Here is a 17,730-nt window from a genome sequence, read left to right on the forward strand (position 1 = left end):
CACTCACAGGGACTGTAGTAAATTACCAATTGGCCATTAATAAGGATTTTGAAACCTATTACAGGGCACTTTACCAAACACCTCTGGGCAAACAGCCATATGCAATACCCGCGTACATACGCTCCTGTGACATGCTGCCTCTTGATCCACTGATGAGGCAGTATCTGGACGCACCCCTGACGCTTGAAGAAGTCAAACTGGCCATCAAGCAGATAGCCACTGGCCAAACTCCTGATACTGATGGCCTCTTTATAGAGTTCTATGCCATATTCCAGGCCGCCGTCGCCCTGTGACTTTTAGGGGTATACCAAAAAGCCAGGGATCGGATCAGATTATCAGACAGCATGCGGGAAGCCTTAATAACAGTACTCCTAAAAACCTGGAATAGATCAACTTGAGGTGGCATCCTATCATTCGCTTTCATTACTTAACCTTGATTACAAGGTGCCGAAGAAGGTCCTGGCGAATAGACTGACTACCGTGATACATACAGTGATCCACTCAGATCCGAATGGGTTCATTCTGGGCAGCAGTGGCGTCGCGAACCTCCCACTTTAGAAGCTTAAGTGGGGGTTAATCACTAACAGTCTTACTGGAAGTTGGTTATTATACATTTGCCTGCAAACAAAAATTAGCTTAACGAATAACAGGGCCGAGAGGTCAGGGTCAAGTGTTAGCCAAGTTCAATAACGCAGAATAAGGTGATACAAATGAACGAAAAATAGACAGAGAGAGCAGCAAATAGTGGGGTAGTGAAAGGTAAATAAGAAAAAATAATGCCAAAAAATAAAGAATTTATGTAGAATCTATAAAGGGTAAAGAGAAGGAAAGATGGGTAAAAGGAAAGAAGGGTGAAAGGAAGGCAATATGAAAAGGAGGAAGGAAAGGTGAAAGGTGACATGGAAGGAAGAGTGGGTGAAAGAAAAAAGGAAGTATAAATGCCAGGATTGATGTTTGAAAGGATGAAGAGTGAACGGATGAATGGACAGCAAAGTGAAAGTGTACATACATATATTTATCTGTAAGGAAAATGGTTACTGGGTGGATGGGCCAATGGATAAATGGAAAACTGGAAAGGTGAAAAGATTTATTGTTGTGAACAGATGGGTCGATGGAATCTCCATGTATGGTAAGAATAATGAAAGCAGGGAAGATGGCTGGAAAGATAAAAAGATGATACATGAGATGAAGCTTTGCAGGGTAGATGGACAGATGAATGGATTTAAGGGTGATGGGAACTATTAGAAAGGGACGGGCTAACTTAGTTGACATCACTTGAGGTTTTGTTCAAAGTGGGGGTTATTTAATTTTCTGGCTACTCCCTTGCTGGGTAGGATCAAGTTTCTGAACCTCCCCAGGTTATTTGGTGTTATGGAGTGGGCACGTCAGGCTGACATGCAGGGGTGGGTGGCCACACCAGACATTGAAAAGGTGTTTGACACCCTGAGGTTATCCTATTTACAGGAGGTATTATTGAAGTTAGGACTGGGGCCGGAGTTCCGCTGGTAGGTACTGGTCCTTTATAAGTGTGCTGTTGCTGAGGTGCGTACAGGCAGGGTAATATTGGATAGCTTTGCTGTTGAACTTGGCACTAGGCTCCCTTGCTGTTTCCCTGGCCAAGGGGCCATGGCCTGTATGCTATGGGAATGAACGTGTGCCTGGCGCTCTCCAGTGGGAGACCAGCCTAATGATAGGATCCTTGAATGCCGATTTATCTACAGGCAGACCCCACATTACTACCTGATGTATGTCAGTGTTAGACACTTTAGGCCTCTCTCTGGACTGCAGATATATTGGGGGAAATTATGTTTGTTTCCTTTGTTATGGATGCTGAACACCAGTCCACTGGAAACCACCCCTTACCGTGGAACTATGACACCTTCAAATATTTGGGAGTCCAAATATATCACTGTGAACGCGACCTTGTGGGGGCAAATCTGGGAAACGACTTGACAGATGCTACCCTTTTGGACATAGCCACACCTATGATCTATTGGGAGAGATTCTTAAACCTATGGGGAGAGTGTCCTTCCATGACTCTTTTATTTTTTGCGGCACTCCAGGTGATATTAAAGAGGCCATTCTTTCTAGACTTACCACTCATACTTGCATCACTGATTTGGGCTAAGAAAAGGAAAACAGTGAAATTGGACACTTAATATGATACACCAGAGAACGGGGGGCTGGGGGCTCCCAATTATGAGCTTTACTATGCCCCAGTTCAACTTCAATGGCCGCTTCGATGGCTGCTAGACACCTTCCATCCATTTGTTGGGTGTTGACTTCAGGAACACTACATTATTGTAGAGGCTCTTAGATTCCCCCCATACCGTATTATCCCCAGTGCTTTATTGACGGTGGTGACATGGTACTGGAAGAAATATATACACTGCGGTAAAAGAGCGACACCTTATGCACCTCCCCTCCCCTTTTGGCACCCCCCACGGTGCAGGCAGCTAAGTAGATGCCTGGACCACAGCTGGAAACACGACTTGGGTGGACATAGCAGTGGAGGGTAGCCTTTGCACCTTTGTAGACCAGATGGAGAGGGGCACATTAGACCCGGGTCAGTGTCGCCTATATTATGCATTAAGAGGGGTGGCAGATAAATTATGGAATTTAGACAGTGACCATACACAGGAAGCTGGTCAATTTGAATTGATGAGAACCTTAAAGGGGGCTGACGTGCTATTTCGCACATTTACGTAGCCTTGCAGGGGATGTCGTAGAAATCGGGCTCTTGGCCCTTTAGGGTTGACGGGAGGAGAAATTATCAGTGGACTTACAGGATGCCGCATGGATGAGGTGCTTGGGGATGTAGGTAGATGTTTTGAATCAGCGGAATGGGAGAAGCATCAAAAGGACGAATCCCCTTCAACTGTGCAAAGCACAACACAGCCTATTTTTATTTCCACAGATTGAAGTCCTCTTGACTAGGGCAGCATAGTAGCCCTTCTTCTTTATGAGCTAAGGGTCCATGCCTTATTCCAGCTTGGTGTACAAGGTGCTGCAACTGAAACACACATATCTCTGGCAGGTTGCATGTTGGAATATTGACCACTGAAACTATGTGCTATGAAATTATTGTTGCCAATATATTAAGAAGGTAAGTCCAGAAGTATACATTTATTTTTCTTAACTCCATATCTAGCTACATTGATGAGATATATATCATCAATGTGCACTTATGTGAAGTTAAGTAAAGTATGCCGATATACACCTACATATACTGGCCTTGTCAAGATTGTTGTCCTCAAAATTTTGTTCACAATATTTGGGTAGCCAATCTTAAGGTGGAATACCGGTCTGACATACTGGTGTGCAGCTCTAACTTGAATTGAAACTGAAATGAATCATTATCAAGTAGTGTTCACAAACGTTCACCTAGTCAGTGGTTTTCATGCCAAGTGCCAGTTTTATCGTGTGTGTGACAAAAAAAGCAACACTTCAACTCTTCCTTGGAATACTCACTTCCAGTGGTGAGTGAATGTAGGGGCGCTTTTGATCTATTACACTTCTGTTTTTCTCTCTGTTCATATGGCTGTTGTGAGCCTCTGCATGTATCAGGCTTAACTGCTGAGTTAGTATTAGTGGTCTGAGATGACATGAGCTTAGTGATTATGTCCATCATTTCATTTTACTTGTTATCTACAGACTTGTTCCCATTGTAATTCTGTGCTGATTTCAACATCAAAGGATACTCTTCTTAATGTACATGGCATGTAAACATGCGCAGGATGACTTAGATTCCACTTCTAACTTCTCTAAAAGTTCTTATTCAAAGCAAATCCTGTTCATCAATTTCAGCGTAGTATGTTAGATTTCTCTGTCTCTCAAACTACAGGTTCAGTAACATCACTGATGCCTACTAGATTTTACTCATTTCTTTGAGAAAGCCATTGGCAAATATAGCATCTAGTACCCTTCCATAACAAACTAGCTTCTACCTGTGCTTCAGTTTTGGTTTTTAGACTCTGATTCAATATTCTTTACCATTTTAAGTACTTCCAGAGTTGATTCTAGCAGATCAATAATGTAGGTTGCAGTTGTGTTTGGTTCTGTTGACTATAGGGGATGCACAATTTAGATGGAAGGTCCTCAATAGCTTTTCATACCACACCTTCCATTCTCAGCTACTGATATTCTCTAATATGTTGGCATCTGAATGGCCAGGGCCCACCACATATCAAAACGGTTCTCTGCTTTTGGCCCAGTGGTGTCATTTCTGTAGGGCCTCAGTTTCAAATACATTCCATTTTCAGTCTATAGTTTAAGAGCTTAATTATTTGTATACACTTTCAAGAAAGGAGTCTTTAAGTTGATGTATCTGCCTTTGTAAGGAGTATTAGATTCTGCAGAACACGTTAGCCGTTGTTCCAGGAATACTGATTTCATTTATGGTTATCACTGCTTGTGCATGTTTTAGTTTTCAAACTGATACCAGTTTTCTTGATAGACCTTTACTTTCCAACATTTTAGGTTAACATCTTATCGCTGGCATGACCTTGTATTTGTCATCAGAGTGTTTAACTTCTATTTGGATGTTCACAACTAAGTTTTGTAACCCTTTAAATGTCTACAATAATTTTAGTACTTGGATCACCTCCTTTCAATACTTAAAATGTGCCTAGTATTAGACTCACCTAAGAAATCAAATAGCTTAGCTTCTCATGATCCATGAAAAGCTTTGTTTGGGATTGCCAAAGGTGTAGTACTGTTAAAACTTGTATCTGTATAGCAACATATTAAAATATTCTATTATCTTCTTCCACCTTTCTCTACAAAGTGCTCAGTTTCAAATGTGTCTTTTCTATTCGGCCATATATTCTGCAATGAGTCACTGCTTCCTTTCTAGGTAATGTGCTTGTTTAAATTGTCTTTGGTTATCTCCAGCCAAACTGACATCTCAACAGTGCATCCATAACTGGTCCTTTCTTCCCATTTGCCCCCTTTGCTTAAGCAAACGAATAGAAGTTTGTGCATTCGATGACGGTTTCTGTATTTGTTTTATCAGGTACAAAATAGGGGAGGGAGAGAGGAGCAGAGATTCATTCGACTTCCACAGCTAATATGTTCGTGATCAAAGGAAATGAATCAGCGTGGCTATATGTTTGTCACAGAGACCCTCAATCACACTATCACAGGGCGTTTTATGTCTTGATTCTTCGCTCTTGTGGTTAGGTGAGCAGTATCATCAGTCTAATCAACTGAGTGTTCTGTTCTCCAGGTGATCTACTATCCTCCATCAGGAGGGAGACTGTCTGGTTCGTGACAGTCGTGAATTGTTAAAAAAGATTAAAATTATCTATTTTCCTGCGTGCAATATTTTATTATATAGGAAAGTGATAACATGAAAAGACGTATATGGAGGTGCTATTGTGGGTGTGCTATTGATCCACAGCACCAAGTGGTAGATCATGGTAGGTTGACGTGTTTCAACCCTGGGTCGCAAGGGTGGGTCATGGGGCCTTCATCAGGACCGGCGAAGGAGCAATCTTTTTGTTGGTCACTCTGTGTACGTTAAGTAAATAGATTCACTTACCCCTCTTCGTCAGTGAGCACTGTCATTCAATTACTGACGTTGCGTTATAGCCGCAGACTTTGCTTAAAACTTTTTAAGGAGATGGTTAGTCCTCCTTCGGGAGTAGAAAGGGAAGGACAACTCTTGATTGAAAGTCGTCTGAGCAAGTGCTGCTGGGGTTCTTCTCGCCCCAGAAGTAGAGTTTGTTTTAACAGGAGCAGGAATTTTACTCTTATTGTCACTGTCAGAAATGTGGTTATCAAGGTGAGGTTAATACACAGTTCCTAAAGAAAAAGTCCCTCATTCCAGGTATTTATAGCACAGGAATCATGAAATCTTCACAGAAGTGTGTGTTAAGTTCAAGAAGTACCAACAGTTTTAAAGTAAAGTAAAGAACACAATGATATTCTTAAACCAATTTCGGAAAATAAAGAACAATTTAATGAGGACACAAATCATTATAACTGGATAACTGGAGATACATATTTCTTAATTTTAAGGTAAAAAGCACGTAGACTAATAAAAGAAACATTGAAAAATAAATGTTTGCTGTTGACTGGGATCTATGCAAGATTTCCGGTTGACTGCAATGGAGCAAAGGTTGTATACCCCAAGCGGATCATGCTGATCAAAGGTTTTATCTTAAGAATTATGCTCTGAAATGGAAGTAACAATAATTCAGCAGCGTAAAGTCCAGGGCTGCGGATGAAGAGGGTCTCTCAAATTCAGACATGTCGCCAAAGATCTCTCTCTAAAGCCATTGGGTTTATTTCTAAATAGTCAAATGTTTTGTTTGATGTGTAATCTTGCGGGGCATTATGCCAAAATTAAGTGTCTCCAAATAATCTAAGAACTGTGATGAATATTTACCATGCATTTATTGATCACAAACTGCATTGATGTATGTTGACTTTTGAGAATTACATCACTGGTTGACATGAATTACGATGAATGTATGGAACATTTTGCAGTATTAAGATGGGGGCCGCTTTAACAGCGTTGATAAGGTGAAACTATATATGAGTTCTTCATTGATTACAGTGAATTTGTTTACTCAATGAACGGTCTCACAAAGTATGTATAACTAACTGCCTGCACGCTGACATTGAGAAAGGCATCAGCCAAAACATGTCTGTTCATGTTTGTACTTTGTTATTAATGTAAAGATTTAAGGGACGTTATAGTGAGGTAAAAATGTAATTTAAAAGATAATGTTTTATACAAACAAAACCAATGAAATTTACTTGTTACAGTTATCAAGTAATTCATGCCCTAAGATAACTATAACTTGTGCCTGTTTGCACTTTTTTCTGATAGGCAAATGTTTCAGTAATATTATCAGTGATGTAATATGTGGGGTAACTGGCAGTGCATGGTGAGGGTTCGAGTTATAGCTATCTGAAGACACAAGTAATAGTTACTTGAGAATACTATATCTGGTGAATTCCAGTGTTTTTTGTTAATTAAAAACAGTATGTTTTAAATGACAGTTTTACCTAACTATAACTGAGTATAACGTCCCTTTAACCTTGTTTTTTTCTGGGATTTTCTATTTTTTTATCATAATGTAATATTTTATTAGCATATTAAAGCTAAAACCTGTGGTTACACCCTGTATCCATCCCCTCCACGGGCAGCCAACCCAATACCACACATGGCCTTCGACCATGCACAGGCAGGCCTCGCATATGATCCATGCATGGCCCCCCTTCCCAAGCCAATGGTGTACCCGAGGACCCCATCCCCTGGGGCCAAAACTAAAGAGAGGGTCATCTGGCCCCTCTTCATGAGCCTCAATAGGCCCCGGGGAACACATCAGGAATAGGGTCCTCAGGCCTATTAAGGTTTGAGGAGGGGGGCCACGCACCTCCACCCTTTTTTTACACCATGTCCTACAGGATGGGATCCCTGGGGCCTCCCCCGAGGCTTGAGGAGGAACGGGGAGTGGGGCCACGTGCCCACCTTACCAAAAGAAATATGTTGCAGTGCCTCCTGTAACCTAGCCCACCCAGGGTTTTATTAATTAAGAGCCTGTGCTGGTACAAAAAAGAAATTGCTGGGGATTCATGGATTCTCGGCAGATTTTCTGAAAGTTTGGTACATTTATTATTATTTGGTTTTTTTTTTATTTACCCCCACCACCAAGCCAAGAGGGTCATGGTATCCCTGCCCTGCCTCCTTTTACTGAATGAGTCCTGAGTCCTAAAATGGCGGCCTTCACATCCTTGTTGATGTGGTGGTTGCCAATTAGATCTCACCATTAGATTTGTCGGCCCCAAGGATCCTCTGTGAAATTAAATATACAAAGTTTTGAACTTTACCTGCTCAAAAGCTACTGAACGGATGAAATTACAAAAAAGCACTCTTTCTGGACCCAAATCTAGCTTGCTGCCAAATTTTTGGTAAATCCATTTAGCCATTTGGGCTGTAGCTGTGTTTACATTTCCTATGGAAAAATGAACGGGGAAACACAATTTTGGGACCCCCCTTTTTCTCAGCTGCACTTCATGGATCACCCCAATACTTTCCAGGATGCAGCTGAGGAGGAACAACTTTTTTTCTGAAAGTTTCATGAAGATTCATCAAATGGCACTAACGTTATTAGGAAAACACAAAAATTGATATTCCTATGGAAAGACAATCCTAACTATAACTGCTCAGTGGCTACCACCATATAAGGGTATATATATATCAGGCTCCAACTTTGCCCACACTTCAGCAGCACCCAAAACGCACATTGAAGGTGGCAAACCTTTATTTGAAGGGTACAAGCAAGCTCCTGTTAATAGCTTCCTTCTAACAGTCATTCAAATTGCAATACGCCGAAGCGTTTTGAAAGTTCATCTCTCTTCTTCAAAGGCAGTTGCAAGATTGAATGTGATCTCCGGTCTCCACCAATAATGTCAGTTTCACGCCCCCAGATGGGCTGGTTCAATTACCTGCAAAGCATTATGGCTACGGAAGTCCCGGTATTACAATCCTCCAATGGTGTCCTAATTACTGTTCCCTTTTCAAGCCCTCAAATGGGCTGCCACAAACAGTGTCCACTTTAATTCCTAATATGCGCTTCCCAAACGCTGCTCGGCACATACCAAGCTGCATGGGCCCCTCCTTTACTCTGGGTGGTGCAAGTTCGATGGCCGGGCAGCTGTCCCATATCATGCTCCAACTTTGCCCACACTTGAGCAGCACCCAAAACACATATTGAAGGTGGCAAACCTTCATTTGAAAGGTACAAGCAGGCCCCTGTTAATAGCTTCCTTCTAACAGTCATTCAAATTGCAATACGCCGATGCGTTTAGAAACTTCATCTCTCTTCTTCAGAGGCAGGTGCAAGAATGAATGTGTGCTCCGGTCTCCGCCAATAATGTCAGTTTCACGCCCCCAGATGGGCTGGTTCAATTACCTGCAAAGCATTATGGCTACGGAAGTCCCGGTATTACAATCCTCCAATGGTGTCCTAATTACTGTTCCCTTTTCAAGCCCTCAAATGGGCTGCCACAAACAGTGTCCACTTTAATTCCTAATATGCGCTTCCCAAACGCTGCTCGGCACATACCAAGCTGCATGGGCCCCTCCTTTACTGTGGGTGGTGCAAGTTCGATGGCCGGGCAGCTGTCCCATATCACGCTCCAACTTTGCCCACACTTGAGCAGCACCCAAAACACATATTGAAGGTGGCAAACCTTCATTTGAAAGGTACAAGCAGGCCCCTGTTAATAGCTTCCTTCTAACAGTCATTCAAATTGCAATACGCCGATGCGTTTAGAAACTTCATCTCTCTTCTTCAAAGGCAGGTGCAAGAATGAATGTGTGCTCCGGTCTCCGCCAATAATGTCAGTTTTACGTCCCCAGATGGGCTGGTTCGATTACCTGCAAAGCATTATGGCTACAGAAGTCCCGGTATTACAATCCTCCGATGGTGCACTAATTACTGTTCCCTTTTCAAGCCCTCAGATGGGCCGCCACAAACAGTGTCCACTTTAATTCCTAATATGCGCTTCCCAAAAGCCGCTCGGCACATACCATGCCACATGGGCCCCTCCTTTACTCTGGGTGGTGCAAGCTCGACGGCAGGGCAACCGTCCTGTATCACAGTCCAACTTTGCCCACACTTGAGCAGCACCCAAAATGGAAACTGTAGGAATACTTAGCCTGCCAATCATAACAGTTAACGACTATGATTTGATGTGCAACCTTCGTGAATTATGCAAGGAAAGTACGGATGTCAGATTTGCAGATACCGAGTTCTTTCCTAAATTTGATATGCCTGGTCTAACACAATTCAAACCAAGATCCACTTTTAATCCTATCATGATGCATGACAATATTGACATATACAATGAACTTGTGACTAATCAACTTAAAAAACTTCACATGTCAACATTACATGCGTGTCGTAGGTCCTCATATTAAAACAACTGTTATGGGCAACTTATGAAGAAATTGAAAGGCAACGACAATGTGATTATTCGTCAATCAGATAAGGGCGGAAATGTCATCCTTTGGCCTCAGCAAATGTATCTAGAGGAAGCACTCTCCCATTTCAATGATCACCAGTGCTATAGACGTAGTGACTGGAAAACCATCAGACTAGCATGGAGCGACTTCCATACAAAAGTTGTTATCATGGAAGAGTGCTGGGTTACTGAGTATGGATGAATTTAAGTTTCCTAAGGTGAACCATCCAGTAATTCCAGTTATCTATCTAATCCCCAAGATACACAAAGATCCAGCCAAGCCTCCTGGTAGGCCGATAATATCAGTGAGAAACTATGGGCCCAATTCACAGAACTAACTTAAGACAAAATCCTAAACTTACTACTTATGGTATTCACAGAAGTTAGGATTTTGTCATAAGTTTGTCTTAAGACAAACTTAAGACAGACTTAAGACAAACTTAAGACAGACTTGTCTTAAGTCTGTCTTAAGTTTGTCTTAACCCCTTCGACGCTCATGACGAGCCCAGCTCGTCATGGAATTTCCATTGGTTTCAATGGAAATTACATAGACCCCATGAACATGCCTTAGCATCCAAGTGGTTAAGACAAACCTAAGACAAAATCCTAACTTCTGTGAATACCTTAAGTAGTAAGTTTAGGATTTTGTCTTAAGTTAGTTCTGTGAATCGGGCCCAGTATCATGGAAAACACCTCGCAATATTTTGACTACTTCTTGAAGGAGCATGTCAATCATTTACTGTCGTAGCAGCAAGACACAGGCGATTTCTTGAGGAAGATTGACAATATAACATGGCACCTGCTAACCACCATCGATGTCACTGCGTTATACACAAGTATACACCATTTGGACGGCATTAAAGCAGTTGAACATTTCTTAAGGACTAAACCCTTGTGTATGTTGGACCACAACAAAAGCTCTTAGAGGTGATTTCAATATGTTTAAACAATCATTTAATTTCAGAATCAGGTTGTTCGACAGATGAGAGGTGTGGCTATGGGGCTTGCTTCTCCCCCTACTATGCCTGCTTGCATATGGGGCGGCTGTGGGAGGAGCAAGTCCTCAGTACCATGTTTGCAAAAGTTTTAGCTGACAATATAATTGCATGGTATCATTACATAGACAATCTATTTCTCATCTGGAAGGGTTCTGAGGCAACAGCCGCTTTGTTTATTCATGAAATCAATGACAATGATCTCAATTGGCTGTTCACAGCACAAATCAGCCAGGAATCAGTTAATTTCTTGGATGTGGAAGTGTACATCCAGGATGGCCGGTTGGAGACCAGATTGCATCGCAAGCCAACGGCGGGAAATACGGTGTTTCACGCCACCAGCCATCATCCTGATCATTTGATACGCACGTATTTGTAGTGTGGATGAGGACTGTTGTAACACTCAGAATGACAGCAAGAAAAGTTTACTGGCCAGGGGCTATACTGTTGAAATGGTAGACAAGGCAATCATGAAAAACCGAGTCCATTTCCAGATGAATATCATTAGGTCTTAGTCCCAGATCAGGTGACACGCATAGTGCACCTGTTTCAACTGCAGAACCTCCAAGATTGATTGTTACGTACAACTGCCAACATCGCACTTTGCGTAAGATTTTCAATGAAAACTGGGTCGTAGTTCGAAATGACCCCGTGATTGGCAAATCCTTGACAGAGGTTCCAAAAATTACTTTTCGAAAAGCACGCTCAATGAGTGACATGCTTGTAAAAAGTAGTCCAGAGGTTGTGACCTCTAGTACATGGTTACAAACTATCAAAGGGTTCATCAGATGTACAGCGTGTAAGGCGTGTAAGTTAGGAAAGAGTAGAACATCTTACAAAATTCCATTCCATGATGTGCCCTCAGTAATATCTAAGAGGCTTATATGCAAAACTGATTTTGCCGTTTATGTGCTGGAGTGTACGTGTGGCCTGCAATATGTGGGTAGCACCAAGTTACAGGTCCAGAAGCGTATACTCCAGCTCATGAGGGCAATCAGTAATAACGACGCATCTGATCCAGGAGCCAGGTATTTTAAGGAGGACCATGGCAGCTGCCTGGATCACCTTTGTTATTTTGTGGTGGATATGGTTCAGCCGCTCAGACGTGGTGGTGACCGAGAGGCCTTGTTGATGAAATTAGAAACAAGGTACATCCTAGAGTTGGACACAAAGACGCCAGTTCATCATCAGACTAATTAACTCTATGATACATTTCAACGTAAAACAAACTTTTATGCCTGACCTCCTCACATGTAACTTGAGTTATTTTAACCTTTTTTAAATCAGCACATTTATTAGCCCAAGCACTTTTTTTATTGCAATATAGACAACAGGCCCACATGGGCTCTACTCAAGTATTTTGATGGCTTAAATAAAATTCAGTTGTCTTTTTATAAAATGAACAATCAATTTGCGTACTAAACTTGATTTTAGATATTTATGATGTAATACATATTTATTAAGCTTTTAGAATTTTTTCTATAAAATGTTCTAACAAATTTTCAATGAAATTATCATGCAATCTGCACACTAAACTTGATTTTAGATATTTATGATGTAATAAATATTTATTAAGGTTTTAGCATTTCAGGCATCATGGAAGCTTTTTATTTATATTAAGCTGGATATGTTTGATGGCCGGTTGTATTTGTGGGTTTGCAGTTGGTGTAACTCCCCACACTAGATCGAGTCAAAGATCATTTTAAAAACTATTGGTTTCATTTGAAATGTCAACGTTGTTTAATATTTTTGCAGTATTATAAAAAGTTTTTTAATGAACACTAACACGTATATCATTGAGCAGTTAGAATGCAGTAGGTGCGGACCCACTGGGTGTTATTTTTTTCATACTACGTATATATGTAACACACAATGGGAAGGTAGAGAGGAAGGAAAAAAGGAGATTTCTCTGCTCAGTTCAGTGGGATTTCGCCGTATTTTAATTGAATATATTTATGATTCATGAATACTGGCTTTTTTGCACATCATTATGCATCACTGGAAGCGTATTTTCACAAGATATTGTTTCCCTGTGAAACTACCCATTGCTTTCAAATATGTGGTAATATACAATTTTTCCACAATTTTGAATCATTTTAATAAGATGCAGTAACATTTGCATATTTGCACATTTCCAATTAGCACTGTCCGCTTATTGGTACAATTGCTCTGATATTTAGATTTGTTTGGTACTACGATGTTTACAAAAAGCAAATGATTAGAAGTGATATTTTATCTATGTCTATCTGCATTATTTCATGTGGTATTGCACTGTCACTTTAAATTTGTGGGTCACTCCTCATGGAGTCATGTGATCAAGGCTTCCTGAAGGCCGAAACGCGCCACGGCAGTGGTTCAGGGAACCTTGCACGAAGTCTTTGGGTCCGTGTTCGTCTTTCCAAAACCATTTAGAGTATCGGGCGGAGTTCTCTGCATAGAAATATATATATTAAAAAATCAGAACTAAATCAGAACTATTTGGTTATGTTGTTGTTTTTAAACAGGAAATGTCACAGCTAAGGAAGTAAGTTAACCTTAACTCTCACATTAATAAGCTGTTTATCAGGATTACATTGTTCCAGTTGCCATTATCAAGAGTGGGTCAGTGGTAAATATCTGTCCAGTGAATTATATTGTGGGTGTAATGCAGAAATGCTGCAAGGTTGGAGAAGAAGGGGCCTCCACATCTGCTACATTGGATGCAGGGGATGAGGTTTAGAGAAAGGGACGCGGAGAGGTGTCTGGTGGGCTCATGGAAGTTCAGGCTGTGGTTCAAGTAGTAGGGTCCCCAGTTGTGCAGGTCTTTATATGCATGGGTCAGGAGCTTGACAAGGCATCTGTTCTGCCCATTGATCCAGTTCCCTGCAGTAGGGGGTGATGTGGATTTTTCTTGGGAGATCCAGGATCAGTCTGGCTGCAGTGTCTGTATGGCCAGTAATTGACAGAGGAGGTGAGCTCCCTGCATAGAGATGGATGCCATATTCCAGTCATCTGGAGATGAGGGCCTGGGGGCTGATGCTTCTTAAGCCTTTGGGCAGCCATTTGAATATACTATGAAGCATACAGAGGAAGAAGAAGCACGAGGAGGATAAGGAGTTGACCTGAGTCGTCAGGGTTAGCTTGTTGTCCAGAATGATGCCTAGGTTTCTAGCGTGGTCAGCTGGGGTAGCAGTAGGTCTGAGTGCTGATGGCAAGCAGGATGCGTTCCATGGGAAGCTTTTGTTTCTGAAAACCTGTACCTCTGTCTTGTCCATGTTGAGCTTCAGGAAGTTGTCCTTCGTCCAGTTGGCGATGTCTGTCATGCATTTGTGGAAGTTGGTCTTGGTATTGATGGTGTCTTCGAAGAAGGAGAGGATGAATTGTGGGTTGTTGGTGTAGGATATGATGTTGAGCCCGTGGGATTTGGCGATGCTGGCCAGAGGTGTCATATAAGTGTTGAAGAGGGTGGGGCTGAGCGAGGATCCTTGTGGTACTCCACAGATAATTTTCTTGGGCCCGGAGGTGAATGGGAAAAGCAGACTTTTTGCGTTCTTCCAGTGAGGAAAGAGGCGATCCATTTGACGCCAGGACGCTCTTGGGCATAAGTGCGCTTTATAAGCTCATAAATAAATAAATGAATAAATAAAATTTGAGAGCAACTCTTTGAATGCCTATGTTGTGCAGTCTTGTGATGAGAGTGTGGTGGGAGACCATATTGAAGGCTGCCGAGAGGACTAGAAGAATCAGACCCACAGTCTCTCCTCGGTCGAGTAGGGCTGGATGTAGTCAGTAGCAGTGATGAGGGCTGTCTTGGTGCTGTGGTTACTTCAGAGTCCTGACTGGGAGGAGTCGAGTAGAGTATGAGGTTCCATTTCAGATGTGAGTAGAATTGCTAGCTTTTTCTTTTTCCCGAAATGGGAGCAGGGAGGTTGGTCAGTAGTTGGTGAGTTCATTGGGGTCTGCTGAGGGTTTCTTCAATAGGGCGTTGACTTCTACATTTGTTTCCAGGTGGTGTCCTGTGGGGAAAGCTGGCTCCATTTGGTTAGTAAGGTGTCTGTGGTGGTGGCAGGGCCATTGTGTTGCTTGAAGAAGTCAGTGGCCTTGAGCTGGGGAAGTTTCTGTAGATATTGGCGATCTAGTCATCAAAGAAGTTTGCAAGGTTGTCACAGTGTTCCTGTGAGGGGTTAATGTTGTTTATTGCAGCTTATCCTGTGAGGGGGTAAAGTGATGTTAAGTTCCTGCGAGGGGATAATGTTGTTTATTGCTGCTTTTTAAAAAAAAAAGTAATCTATAAAGGATAAATATATGGATATTTTGGACAAATGGCTGTTAAATATCATAGCAAATAGGCTTAAACCATCATGAGAGCCAAATAGCGGTGTCACATACAAAAAAAGCAAGCAGATGCTCCCTGGCTCTGCTCACATAGGTGAAGGTGCTCTGCCTCAAAAGACAAAAATATGTTGATTACATAGGGAAAAATCTAATTCTCAACAACAAATTGTTGTGCCATTATGTGTATTCTATGGGTCTTCTATCCATTGATCTCATTTCTTTCGATGAGTCTAGTGTTGGTGCAAATGACAAACCAGAGTTTGAATAGAAAATGGATAACAACAGTCTTATTATTACTTGCTGTGCAACTGAAGGATCAAGTGCAGAGATGAATCAAAGCAAGTTACACAAAGCCACTTCCTAAAGGCTGACAATGGTAACATACAGAGATGAAGTCTCACTTTCAAACACTAATAGTGGTATATAATCTAGACAGTCAATGGCACCCCAAAGTCACAAAGGTGCAGGCTCAAAGCTCTGATAAACGCATTCCTTGAATACACGAAGAAGCCATACATCTAAAACTTGTATTGTGTGAAATTTGTGTAATAATGTTTTGCATGATTAGACACAAATGTTGAAAAAATAACACAAAATCAAACCTAATTATGTGAAATGAAAAAATGGCATTTGGTTTTATATTTTACCTCGAAATACATCCTTGGGTCAATTTCAGATGAAAGCATGCACTTCAAGCTAACAATACCCACAAAAAACCCAAGGGCAGCTAAAAAGAGCTGCTCAGTTCTGGTCATTTGAGTTGGTCTCTTTTGCTTATGCTAAAGATTTGCCTTGAATGGCACGTAAACACACAACATGGTGCAATGCCATAAGGAGGGTGGGGGAACAAAGGAATTTTTTACTTTCCCTTTAAAAAAAAATGCTAAATCGCACTGCCGGTATTGAGATGACTTCACTGCACACTGTGATGTCCGTGCCGCACAGGGGCTGTGTCAGGTCAGCTTCTCTGCAGCATCACGCTTCACGTGCCTCCACAGCCTCCCAACTATGATGGAGAGTGTAAGACAGCCACTGCCCATCCTTACCATCCAAAAGGCTGAAAATGGTGGCTCTGGATCATGTAACAAAAAATAAATGGAGGAGGAAAAGGCATTATGGGGAAATGAGATGACAGAACTACATGGGGTAAGAAAATATATTAAATGAGAAAGAGATGACATGGGTGGGGACAAATACATACAATGGAATAACAATTTGTGAATGAGAGGCAACATACAAAAGACAGATCAACTGTACAAATTTAGGTCGATGAGATACTTCTTGTGTTGACAGCTTTCTTTTATTTGCAATATGTGTTCAGTATGCACAGGATCAACAACAGCCAACACATTTCGCCCACAGAACGGACTTTTTCAGGGCTGTAAATAGCATACAATTGCAAATATGCTTTAGTAGCAGTCACAATAGGAAAATATCAAAAAAGATATTTAAAAAGAGGGGAAAGCAATAGAGGGGAGAGGGCAGTGAACAGTAGAAAACATATTCAATGAAGAAGAAATGGGGGAGTGTCCGAAAATGCCACGACCCCTAGGTGTTATGGATGGGCAAGGGATTCGGAAAGTGATACAGAGCGTGAACGGATGCCCAAAGATTGAGAGCAGACGCTTCCCCTGCTGATATCCACTTGAAAGATCGTTTTTTAAAACTTTGCCTACTTTGCATATTTTAGAAATACTTCACCAGCTGCTACTTTTAAAATATTTTATTGTGTTCATCCGTTTATTTGTGCTGTGTTTGGGAATTGAATTGGGGTGGTGTTTACGGCTTCTACGGGGGAATCGAACCTAGGGCAGATTGCTCGAGACTGCACGGCTGAGACGCCATGTTTCCTCCTACGGGGCGGTCTAGTCGCTCTGGAGGGGATAAAGAGGGACGCTGCGCTAGCGCGCAGCGGACGCGTGCCGAAGGCGCACCAAAGGAAAGCCCGTCTGCGCCCGTCAGCGTCCCGAAAGCGCCTGGCGCTGGAGATGCTGCTCGTGCATTAGGAGATCACCATGGTAAGATTTTACTACGGCTCAGATATAGCAGAGAGAGCCTGATGAAGATTGAGAACCGGAGTGAATGCCGTCCTTTTATGAAGCTACCCGCTGACTGGGAGCACTTGAGATGTGACATCTGCAAATGGGAGGCTGTTTGTTCTGGGAGAGAGGGAAGGGTCTTAGTGGACTCCTTAAAGGATTGTACCCCCAGATTACAAGCGCCCTCGTCCGTTTTTAGTGAGGAAAGGCTTAAGGCTATGCTTATTAATGCCAGATCTGTAAAGAAGCATGAATCCCACATTGTTGATGTACTTGTTGAAGCCAAGCCGGATATTTTGTTTATTACCGAGACTTGGCTTCACGAGGGATCTAACCCCACTATAGCGAATGCCATACCCCCAAATTATAGGATAATAAGGAATGACAGATTGGGCAATAGA

At 42.0% G+C, this 17,730-nt stretch overlaps 1 protein-coding gene across 2 annotated transcripts in view; it reads right to left on the reverse strand.

The window, feature by feature from the left end:
• Nucleotides 1-17,730, reverse strand: part of LOC144807767 (interleukin-12 receptor subunit beta-2-like) — a 762,710-nt gene that overhangs the window by 673,653 nt on the left and 71,327 nt on the right. The window lies entirely within an intron of this gene.

This window comes from Lissotriton helveticus, chromosome 1_2 (assembly GCF_964261635.1).
Source record: "Lissotriton helveticus chromosome 1_2, aLisHel1.1, whole genome shotgun sequence".
NCBI lineage: Eukaryota > Metazoa > Chordata > Amphibia > Caudata > Salamandridae > Lissotriton > Lissotriton helveticus.